Source organism: Poecilia latipinna, unplaced genomic scaffold (assembly GCF_001443285.1).
Source record: "Poecilia latipinna isolate Pla-1442-1.1 unplaced genomic scaffold, P_latipinna-1.0 Scaffold834, whole genome shotgun sequence".
Taxonomy (NCBI): Eukaryota; Metazoa; Chordata; class Actinopteri; order Cyprinodontiformes; family Poeciliidae; genus Poecilia; species Poecilia latipinna.
The window spans coordinates 316,601-328,689 of record NW_015113450.1 but is presented as its reverse complement, the minus strand read 5'-3'; the positions used below and the strand labels follow the sequence as shown (position 1 = coordinate 328,689).

Here is a 12,089-nt window from a genome sequence, read left to right as displayed (position 1 = left end):
TTTTTTAACCTTTGTTGGAGGAATTTTTAATTGTTTTTTTTTTGTTTTTTTTTTTTTTTTTTGGGGGGGGGGTTCAAGTTAGTTATGTCTGGTTTGATTTTAAACTTGGCACAAAAGAACATGCAACAACAGTGGTGGACATTTTCCCATGGATGATTTCATTTAGTCAGGACTTGGAGGGGTGCACATCTCCTGCTCTGATTCCAGCTGGGAGGGACTGCTGGACTGGGCTGATTGTTAATGCTTTGTGACGGAGAAGGGGCCCGTGGCACCAGCCGCTGCTCCTCATTGAAAAGAGTGAAAAATGTACATTCTTTAATGCACAAGTCTTCAAAAGTCTCCAGTACCATTAAAAACCGTTGCTAAATTTGTCATTACACAAAGTATGTTTGAGGGGTCTGAATACTGATTAGATATCAGCCAGAAACAAAATACATTTCCTCCTGTGGGTCAGAGGTTGGTAATATATCTAGTATTATCCATTCAGGGGAAGCTCAGAGTAGAGCCACTACTCTTTTATACCAAAGGGAATAAGTTGATGTGGTTCAGACATTTCGTAAGGAGCCCTCCTAGGCACCTCGCTATGGAAATTTTTGGGGAATGTCCCACTGGTAGCAAAGCCCAGAGTGGACTATCCCTTCTATAAATAACCATGTCTGGGTTTTCCTCCTGGATCAATTTTTTTCCACAACCTAGTCTCAGAAGGGTGTTCCTTTCCAGTTCAATTTGTAAAAATAACCTAATAAGCTGAAAATGTGCAAGGATAAAAAAATAGCAGCATTGGATTAGAAATACTGCAGCACTCCAGGGAATTTGCTTGTAATTTGATGGTGCAATAACTTATTTTAAAAGAAGGACAATACAATCAGCATCAAGGTATATCTAAATAATGTGAAGTGTCTTTGAGAACCCTTTCAGGGTTGAAAAGCGCTATAAAACTGATGTTGTTTCATTCATTTCGTAATATGTTAGAACTCCAAATAATAAGTTTCGCTCTTTAGTAACTGATTAAAGTTAGCAGGAAAAAAAAGCACTGAAGATTAATAGACCATGAAAAGAAAAGCCCAGAAATAAATAACCTCTAAAAAATATATCCATTGAATCATTTAACTGAAAGTTGCTCAAATATATAAAGAAATAAAGACACATGAGCTTTGAACCACCAGAAATACTGAACAGCAGAAGTGGGGACAGATAGAGATATCCAAGGAGCCAGGCCACCAGATGGTCTAATGACCACAGGAAATATTACAGCTGGCAACCGTACACCAACATTAATGACATCACTCATTAACGAGCCCTGAGAAGAGCTGCTGTGTGTACGTGTGCATGTCCTCCTGATGGGGTGTGTGCGTGTGGTTTGGTGTGTGCGTGAGTGAGTGTTTCACATTTAGCTGTACTATCAAAGTCATAGAGGTTTGCTAATTAATGTGAAATTGCCGAAAGGCAAAGTCAGGACACATTTTAACCTTCACTTTGTGATCTTCAAACCTTGCCTCTGGGTTAAGGTTTAGACAAGGGAATAAATGCAGACTTGTAGCCTGGGTAGGGCTGAGGGTTAGATGTAAATGTACATTAGCACTGCTTCATAATGTGGATGAAGTTGGACTGTCAATGGGAAGTTATACTGGCCTTTCTAATAGACTGAAAGGTTGATTCTGAGCTTATATATACATGTTTAAGCCAGGGGATATCTATGTCAGGTCAATGCTTTTGAACCTTAAGGAAACCAAAGTTCAGTGTACCAAAATAAGCAAACCCTCAACACTTATTCCAAATACCGTAATTTGCCTTTATTTATTCAATAGTTATTTGAAGGCACTTGTTCAAACCTTTAAAATTCTGACAGTATTTTTTTCTAAAACAATATTAGAAGCTAAACAATGGGTGATTGAGAACAGTTTCACTGTTTAAAACCCCCCCAAAATGATTAAGTTAATATTTTAAACACCCTTTACTATCTTATAGTAGATATTGATTATCATAAAAATGTTAGCATAACTAATTTTTAACAGAATTTTTAGTGCATGTTCTCTAAATAACATGCTGTTACTGTTACTTGGAGATGTCAAAAAGGATGCCAGAGTTTCAAAATCTGACATCTTTGACAGATTAGAATGAAAGAGCTGAATAGAAAATAAGACAGGAACATTACTGTACTATCTTCAACTTTTCTGTTATCTGTCAATTTGCTCCTTCAAGAATTCTGCAAAATGCCCCGAGCATGCTTCAGAATTGACATGTGGCAGATGGCTTATTTTTTTCACCTGTTGTACAAAAACAAAACTCTATGAAACAGAAAATGAGCTAAATCAATAGCATATGCTGTAAATGTCTCTGGTATATATTTCTCCTGAATAAATGCCCAGTGAGCCTCTATGGAAAACATACGTTCCCTATGAAGTACTTCTCATATTTTGATTTCGATTGCTCAAAATTCAAATGTGAATGCCTGACAGATGCTGAAAATGGCAAACCTTTAGTCTTCCTTACTCAGTAACAGTTTCCACTCTGAAGAGTGTCGTTGTCTTAAAGTGGGAGTGTTGAAGTGTGTGGTACATTCACTGATTCCTATTTGAATTTCTGACTAGTCTGTCACCTATCAGGACTAGTCAAATATAAAATTGTCTGATTCTCTAATGAATAGTTTGTAATATTATTGAGATTAAATTGTTTTTTAATTTGCCTCCATTGATATGAGTGTTGGGATAAATCAACATCTTCCAAGAAATTGATCATTTTTACCTGTTCTCCATTTGTTAATGACGTAACTGCTAATTATCAGTTTGAAAATCTTAACAGCAGAACCAATAACAAATTTACTCAGTAATTAGTACATCATTTTCATGTATAATGTCTTATAAACTAAAATTTATGCTGATGGGAAACCGATGTATCTTCCAGTGAATGTGCATTGTACTTTTGGTTCCAGATATTACTACTATAATGGCTGTTACATAGAATGGTTGCAGTCCAAACAAAACATTGAGCTGTCGAAAAAAAAAAAAAAAGTACAACTGACTTGACTGAATGATAAAGTCTGTAGTTTCCCTTCAACCTATTTCTGTCACAATTTTGGTTTACCACTCTCCTGCTTCAGTGTTTGTCATTTCATTTCTTTTTATTTTATCCCTTCTTTATGGAACTATATGAAATATGCTGTCTAGGCTTCAACACATAATTAGAAACTGCTGAACCGTGGCTTCAACACTGGGGCTTTTCTTGTATCTGTTTGGTAAACGGGTAAATGGAGACAGTGATTCAGAGTCCTGTTCAATATCTTCATGGCCAGTATATACTACACCAGGCCTGGAATGGTGGTGTACAATACATTTAAGTAGATAAGAGGATAAAGGGAGAGGGAGACCAGTGGATGCAGGAGGAAGAATGGATAAATGGACTGATAGATCAGGCATGAAGAGAGAACGGAGGGATGAAGTAGCAGATAGAAGAATTATGATTTGCCCCCATCAGCAGTGTTTTCTAAAAACAAGGGTAAAGCTAATTTATTGTTTGTACTTTAATTAGACATGCAAGACTGAGCCAAGACTAAAAAGTCTTAATTAAAATTAACTGACAATTTTTTATGCTAACAACACCTTTTATCATATCATGATATTATTGTTTGGCCTTTAGTGCACTTGCTGTTATAACTGACCTAATGTGAGTGTAATCTTCCATGTGGTGAGGCTTTGACTTTTACCTGACTTTGTTCAAGCTTTTTTTAACAATGTCATGATGTGTCTAACTAGTTATACACTGTGCTGATGGCTTAATACTGTATATTAGAGAAGGGCCGCAGAGCCTTTGGGACAATTCCCATCATCGCCTGTCCTTGGAACACGCAGACATTTGCACATTATCTCACATGAACCTGCACACACACCAATGAAGCACAGCCAAGCACTCAATGTGACCACTTATGACATCCACATGTATATGCATACATTTTTTAATATAAAACTTTCCTTTTGGCTAGTGCATAACATGAATGTCCAATAGCTAAGCTATAGCTGGTAATTGATATTTATGGTGGCAGATGACCACTGAATCACTAGACTGCATCCCAAAGCCTTCACATTAAAACAACCAGAGCTTAAAAAATGGATTTTCCATCTCTCACTGTCTGCCAAAGTAATAATAATGGATCATGAAGTTGATTTTTTTTTCATAATATGAAAATAAACCATTGCATTCCCCTTTGGAGAGGTACAGTTTGTCCCAGAGTTGGTGTGTGATCAATGGGTGTTTGGAAAATTGAGGAGTGAGTGTGTGGGATCCCATACGGTAATGCCAAAAGGGGTTTATTTGTGTGCACAGTTGTTTCCCCATGCCTTTGCAATTGGAATGGTTTTACAGCAGCTTCCATTCATTGTCTTCGTCCAAATGTTCTCTACATGTTAATAGGTAACACTTACTTAAACATCTTAAATCATTTACTGTGCACATTCAAGTGTGTTTATTTGCCATGTAGTTTGAAGAAAACATGGAGATTGTCAGTCATTGTCTAAAAGTGTCATTAAAATTCAGTAGGTGATGTGAATACATTTGGTCATTTGTAATCTGTCTCCAGTTTTTTCCTACTTACTTTTGATTTACGTATCGTCTTCCTTTCTTGACCACTCTCTTTATTATTTTAGGAAGTTGGACCTCTGGATTTCATTCTCAAGTACTAATATAACACATTTCTTCCAAGGGTCTCCTGTATTCTTGTATCCCCATAGCACCACACTGTGATAACTATATTATACCATGCCAATCCTGTGCTCAGGATAAGCACATTTTCTGTGAAAATGTTCATTTTCTGGCACAATAGTGATTTGCATGTAAACTTAGATGAGTTTTCCCATGTTTTCTGCTTTCTATGCATTACGTATAGCAAATCTTAAGCAAAACCTCTTAAACATTCTCTTAACAAGCCTTTTATTCTTGCCAGAAACCTATCAAGGCCAGCTTTCTAAAATGTTCAATAAAAAGTTTTCCTAACAACAGATTCTCCCACCTAAGCAGATGATCTCTGCAGCTCTTAGAGGGTCACTGTGGGGCTCTTAGCTTCTTTTATCATCAGTGCTTTTCTTTCCCTTGCTCTGTGCTGGTTTGCACTTACCTCATATTCTTTCTGTTTTCACACAATAGACTCAACAGTGTTCTGAGACATTCAATGCTTATGGCATATTATATGAAAGAACCTGTTTTAAACTTCTTCACAACATTCTCCCAGACTTGCCTGGTGTGCTCATTGGTCTTTATGCAGTTTGTTCACTGCTTTTAAAAAACAACCCCCTTTCACATAACAGCTGTATTCAAAGTGCCCTTTACTCACACATAACTTGATTCTAGTACTTCTGATGAAAACTGGTGGTATTGAATTTTATTTTAGGTTTTAAAGGGGGTGGGAGGATTCATAGAAATGCATCCCACACTTTAATTTTAATTTGGATAATTTAAACAGACAAATACAATCACTTTTTTCCCTAAGTGTAATATTTTTTATTTATTTATTTGAAATATATGTATTTATTGTAGAGAAGAACTGACAATGATATTAAGCTAAACATATTAGAATATCAGCCTGGCTTTCATGTTGGCAAATGTTAATCAGAATAAATAACACTCTAAGCTAGGCAATACACTTAATACAGTGGTACAGCAAAATCAAAATGTGTTAACTTAGAAAGTACTTACATTTGTCATTTGGTGAACAAACATGGCTCCTTCTCTGTACATCTGAAGAATTCTCCTCAGTTTTTACGAGGCCTTTCACACTCAGCCAGGACTGCATAAACGTTTGGAATTCTCTACTACATGAGCATAAACAAACAAAACACTGGAGTGGAGCTAAAATTGAGAATAAAAATAAAATAAGAAACAACATCAATGAAAAAAGTTTCAAAATACTGGGCTTTTTGTGTGGCAGGTTTATTGGAGCTGCAATGTAAAGAGGATCGTTGTCAAAGCAAAACATTTCGTGACGTTTTTCTGCTACTAATTGTGGTCAGATCTATTTAAATAGGCTGAACTAATGTGACTGCTTCGTATGAGGATCATATGTTCATATCAACCTGTCTAATATCCAACATCTGGCATGGTGTCTGTTTTTTGTGCTTTGATTACATCCGGATTCATTTTGCTCTGCATCTAATGAAGTTGATATAAAAGCTCAAAAATGAAATGAGATGCTAATTTACTCTTGGATTTCCTGGAATCCCTGTCCTGTCATTTTTTAATTGGTTTACCCTTCTGTGTCTTTTGTAAAGTATGTATACACACACACACACACACACACACACACACACACACACACACACATGCATGCATGCATACACAAGACCACACAAGTAGCACTACACGAATGGACATCTGAGTCAATTCCAGTCACAGTCCCAAACACCTGTCTGCCAATCTTCCAACTGTGTTTCGTCTACCATTTCCTGGCCAGATTTTGTGTGAGCCCACATTTGTGTTCATATGTCCGCATGGATGTGTGTGTGTGTGTGCTAACAGCCTGACGACAACAGATAAGGTGGCAGTCATCTTATCGTCCTGAGCCAACCTACCCGAAACCCCTCACAAACCTCAGGTGTCACAACCTGCTAGCGTTTCCCCAAGCACTGCCTCATTTTCATGTCAGTTTGCTGCTCTCTCTTGGTCCCTACCCTGTCCCCCCCACTGTCTCACCACTCTTTTTGATAGACAGTGTAAGCTCATTTTGGCCCAGTTCTTCATTTTCAGTTCCCCTGCATGCTTCCGTTTTCAAATCCACAAGCTAGTTTGATCTTGCTCGGTACCCAGTTGGCTGTACGATCAGTCGCTGTGTTGTTTGAACAACCTTGGCGGAATTTGCTATCTTGCTCCCTCACGTTTTGCCCACAAAACACACATTTTAGAAAATTAATGAATAACAAAATCTTTCCCTTATTTTACCAACTTACCCCCGGCTTCTCTTTTTGCACTGGAACTTGCTTGGAGGGGTTTAATACATGCACACAAGCTACATTTCACACAATACTATTTTTTCAAAATGTCTTATTTTATCAGCTGTTTAATTTTGAGATTTTTATGTGCTCCAAGGAAAAATCAATTTATGAACCTTTAGTGTTCTTTTAACTTGACAATTTGTCGAATGTGTGACAGGGTTCTATTAGGACTTGGTCAAAAATGATAGGCCGATGCCATAGTTCACTATTGTGCTCATCTTCAGGTGAAAAAAAGGTCAAGAAGCTGTGCAGCATATTTATAATGGATGTCCAGGCACGTTAAAAACAGACACAAAAAACAAAACAACCCAAAAAACTGCAGTGCCCTTATAGCAGCTCAAAAGTCCATCACCTTCAGCTTGACCTGTTGAGAGTTTAAACTCAGTTTGACTCTATGTGGGGGGCAGAGCCCTCTTTTACAGCCCCAGGCTCCGCCCACAGGAAGACAAAAACAAAACAAAACAAAAAACTAAATAATTACTTCTAGCACAAGTAAACGATTATCAGAATATACAAAACAAATAACATAATGATGACACTGAAAAAAAAGGAAAAAAAAAGACAACCTGCTTCCAAAATAGAACACTCAATTAACGCAACGTCCCGATGACGTCACAAACACGTTATCACGTGATCCCTCGCGGCGCGCCTCAACTTGGAAACAGCTGACTTGAATAGGAACATGTCTTTACGCTCTAAGCTACAAGTTAGAATGAACATGACAACTGAGGCAGTAATACCATGTGTGCACTGCACTCACAATGAACCGCGCCATTTTTGCTGACACCAAAAAGTAAGTTATTTCGGGTGTGCGTGTTGCATGTCGGCTCGGACTTTACTGTTGGACTACGTTTTAGCTCGTGACAGCTCCTCCGTCACGCAGTAGCTAAATAAATAAATAAATAAATAAATAAATAAAAAAAATGCATTGAAGCTTGTGATTATTATGTAACAAAAACTGAGAAAGTGTACATCTTCGTACGTTGACCTTACTGATTCTTTAAAGTAACTCTTTGAACAACATAGCGATAAATGCTTTCTTTTTCTTTTCTTGCTCTTGAGTCACCTAACCTTTCTATGTCCATTTCTTTTTATCTGGCTCAAATCACCTTTACTTGCATTAGGCTATGTTTTGGTGGAAGAGTCTCAGAATGTTTCAGCGGCAGCGCTGGCCAAATACAGATCAATCTGTAAACGGCAACCAGTGTTTTAGATGATAATTGTAGGGAAGAGTGCCTTCACCTTCCATGCTGAAATTTCAGCTCCAAGCCCACCAACAATCAGACTGGTGTAGAACATTATAAAGTAGAAAAGTGAGCCCCATTTCACTCCAAACCAATCTCTACATCTGTTGTAATGGATGCAATTATTGGATCAATTTTCTTTTTTGTCTTGTTAACCCCTTGTTGCTGCCCAAGTCAAATGGAGCCAATGCGTATTAAGCTGTAAAACTGAAAGAAGAGATCTACCATGCACCGAATGTACTTTTTTTGTACTGTAAAGCCTTTTATGCCAGGCTTATTTATTTTATAGTCAACATGGTGTTAATTAAACCAAATCCTGGACATGGGGATGCGACAATGACCACTCGTCAAACTCCATTGAATGTCTATGAATATTGGAAATGTGTATGAAACGCATTCTAATTGTTTATTGATGGGTACAGAAACCTAAGCTTTGACCTGTTTAAGTTCCACATTTTGGGTTTAAATAGATATAAAGACCACTTCATTAAATAAGAATATAATTAAAAACTGAATTCATTTCAGTAACTCAATTCTGTGAGTGAAACTAATTATTCTTTATTTCTGTTAATTATGATGAGGACTTTCTGCTTACACAGCTGATGAAAGCATGTTTAAAATAAAAAAATCGCATCAAGAAAAAAATAAGTTCAGAAATTTGGAATTAATAAGAAGCATTTTTAAAAAGGTACATTATATCTGACAAACATCGGAATGCATATTCTAATTTGTTGAATATAACTGTAAACGATGTCACAGTGGATTTGTACATCAGAAACATGTCTTAATTGTTTCTAATTATATGTATTAATCACTTCACTCTGCAAAAAGAGCTATGTGTGACTTGCAGGTAACTGTAACTGTAAGTTAACTGTAAGCACAACCCTCACCGGCAGTTGAAGCATGGCTGACCTCTATTCTGACCATGATCTCCGGCAGGATCTATAAAGCCCCTCTGGTGTTTATCAATGCGTGAAGGAAAAGCAAGTCAGGCAGGAAGACACACTGTAAATAAAGGGCTTCATTTTCACGCCTTGGTCTCTGTGAGAAACAAATCACTTTGTCTTATAATGACACACTTTAGCAGCCATGACAGTGTCATGCAGGTCTCTGTAAATGTACAATGATACAATTAAGGTAAAGTTTTAGTCATTGGACTGAGAAATTGAAGTAGTTTAAATTCCTTGCAGATCTCTGTTTTTCCTTTGTTGCACTTAAATGTTAAAATTATTTTTTGAATTGCTTTAATTCAGCTACATTGGGGAGGTATTTTTTTTAGCATGAGCAGTATGTTTAAGGTCATGCCACAGCAATGTGACTGGATTTAAGTCCAGGCAAACAGATTAAATTGGTCCACTTCAAAACTGTCCCTTCGTTTTTTTAAAAACTGTTCATAACCCATGTGTGCTTAACAGCAGGAATCAACCAGTTATGCAAAGACATCCAGATCTTGAATTAGCTCCAGAACATCACACTATTGCCTATATGTTTGCATTGTGGTGGTAGTTTGGTTCTCCCATAGTTTGGTGAAGTGTCAGCAGAATGTCCTTTTTTTTGTAACGATGTATTTGTTTACACATTGTAACACGTATTCCAAAACGTTCCAGTTTTGTTTTTTTCAATCAGCAGTATTTCTAGGTCCACAAAAAAGTGGTCTTATGGGTTGTCAAGACGATTTTTGGAAAATGTTTGTCAGGTTCTGGTGTTCCTTTTGGTCAGCGGTGGATTTAATCTTATAATTTTCCCATGGATCCAATTTTTTTGTACAGTCTTTTTTTTTAATCATAAGCACTGACTTTAACTGAGGCAAGTGAAGACTGACATGCCTCAGGTGATGTTCTTCCTTTACTTTCTGAATAATATCAACAGCTCATACGATCGTTGGCCAGCTGATCCTGATAAGGTTCACCACTGTTCCATGTTGTGTGGGTCACAATTCACTGTAGTTCTCTTTCATCCGGAAGACTTAGAAATTGGTTTGTAGCATTTCCAGATTGACATATTTCAAAGACTTTGTTTCTAAGATGTTTGTCAGTTTTTATGGATTGTTGTATGCTGTGTTGCATTTTGACATTTAAGTGAATTCTATGATTTTATAATTCTCCAGATCTGGACTAAGGCCTGCATGTAATTACATAGTCTGACCCCAAAAATCTGGTTAAACAGTTATTTCATAATTTATTAGACTGGAGAATTATCTTTTCATGTAGGGTCAAGTTGGTTTCAATTGAGTTTTTTCCTCCTAAAAAAATGAAATGACCATTTAAAAACTTCTTTCTTCTCAGGTTCTCTTTTCCGATCAGCTTTGTTTAATGACTGATTCATTTCAATGCAACAAAGAAGTTAAAACAAAACTAAATCTGAAGGTGGAAAACATTTTCTATATTTTTTTTATTACCTTTAAGATGACTTGCAGATTTAGAGACGGGGCACAATTAAGATCCTCCTGCTCCTGTTTATGTTCTTTTGTAATTCTATGTCCCATGTGCTCTTTTACCGATGAGATTTTGCAGATGCTGTTTCAGCCACCACTCTGGTACTATTTCTGTGGACACAGCTGTTCACTTTAGCATGTGTAGATGGGATTTAGAAAACTGCTTAGTGGCACAGATTGGGCATCTCTACTCTATCATTGCAGATTTTTAAAATCCAGTAGGATAGCTTATATTTGATAGCACTTATGCTGCAGCTCGTTTTAGACAGAGTGCATAAATATGTTGCCGTTTTGGAAGAAACAATCTTGCCTTTAACCTTTGTGTACTTTGCTGAATGTATTCGACAGCCTTATGTTTTAAAGGATCTTACCTTTAACTACAACAGCAGTTGCATACAGTGTCTCTCCACACTCTTTCCTAACCTTTTCTTGCAGTTGGCTAATTATAGGCCTCACTCCGAGAGAACAAAAAGAGAAAGAGGGAAGAAGTAAATAATCGGTGAGCTGCCAGCTAAATTCGTATTGGATTTCCTACAATGCTCTGCTCACTTGCTTTTAGGACTTCTTTAAGTGCATTGATTTAAAGGGGCAGCATGCAAGCATAACCTTATAATTGTCTGTCTTGACTTTAGCTTTTTATCCAAACTTATTTCCACTCTGGATAAGGTGAATGCAAGTTTTACGTTCTTTTACGTGCTAATTGCAGGACAGTTGTCCGCACTGTTCTCTACCAAGAATATATTGTGTTTCAGTTCTGTCTGGAGCCATTCTGCATGGAGTGTGCATGTTCTCCAGGTGGATGTATGTGATCCCGCCATGGCCTCTGGCTTCCTCCCACAGCCCCAAAATATGGATTTTAGGTTAATTGGTTACTCTAATGGTCGCTAAGTATGTAAGTCTGTTATTATCATATCACATTTGAGACTATTGCATACCTGCCTTTTTTATTGGAGAACAAAGATCCACAACTATAGTACATAACACCAGTATGTATTTCTATGCATATGATAGTAGCAGCTTTGCTGAAATAAATGACTGAAATTTAATCTCCAGCAAAGCCTTATTTCATTAGCGTCGTAATGCTAATGAAATAAGCCTTACAACGACGCCAAACTTGTCAAAATTTAGAATTTCTGGGCAAATTTCAGTACAATGATGCTTCTGATGAGTATGCAGAGGTTCTGTCTGCATTGGAGATTCACTCACCTCTGCATGCTTATCCCTTGAAGTGACTGAGATGGAAGGGGAACTGGACCTGTTTCCTACAGCTATCAATTAAGTTGCTTTAATAAACTCAGATTGTACATAAAAGATTTACCTCTGTCCTCCAGGTGGTCAAGTAATGAGTACATAAAAGTACAAAAAAAAACAAAAAACAAAACAACAACACTGATATGGTGTAATATAGCAAAGGTAGCAGATTATGTTTCACAC

The 12,089-nt window shown here is 37.1% G+C and overlaps 1 protein-coding gene across 2 annotated transcripts in view; it reads left to right on the top strand.

The window, feature by feature from the left end:
• Positions 1-12,089, top strand: part of cntfr (ciliary neurotrophic factor receptor) — a 249,873-nt gene that overhangs the window by 28,078 nt on the left and 209,706 nt on the right. Inside the window, exon 1 of one of the 2 annotated variants that reach the window (XM_015047587.1) lies at positions 7,642-7,770. The exons of the other annotated variant lie outside the window; for it this stretch is intronic. The gene's annotated coding sequence lies outside the window, so the exon portion shown is untranslated. Of the gene's footprint in view, positions 1-7,641; positions 7,771-12,089 lie in introns of those variants that run through there. 2 annotated transcript variants of the gene reach the window in all.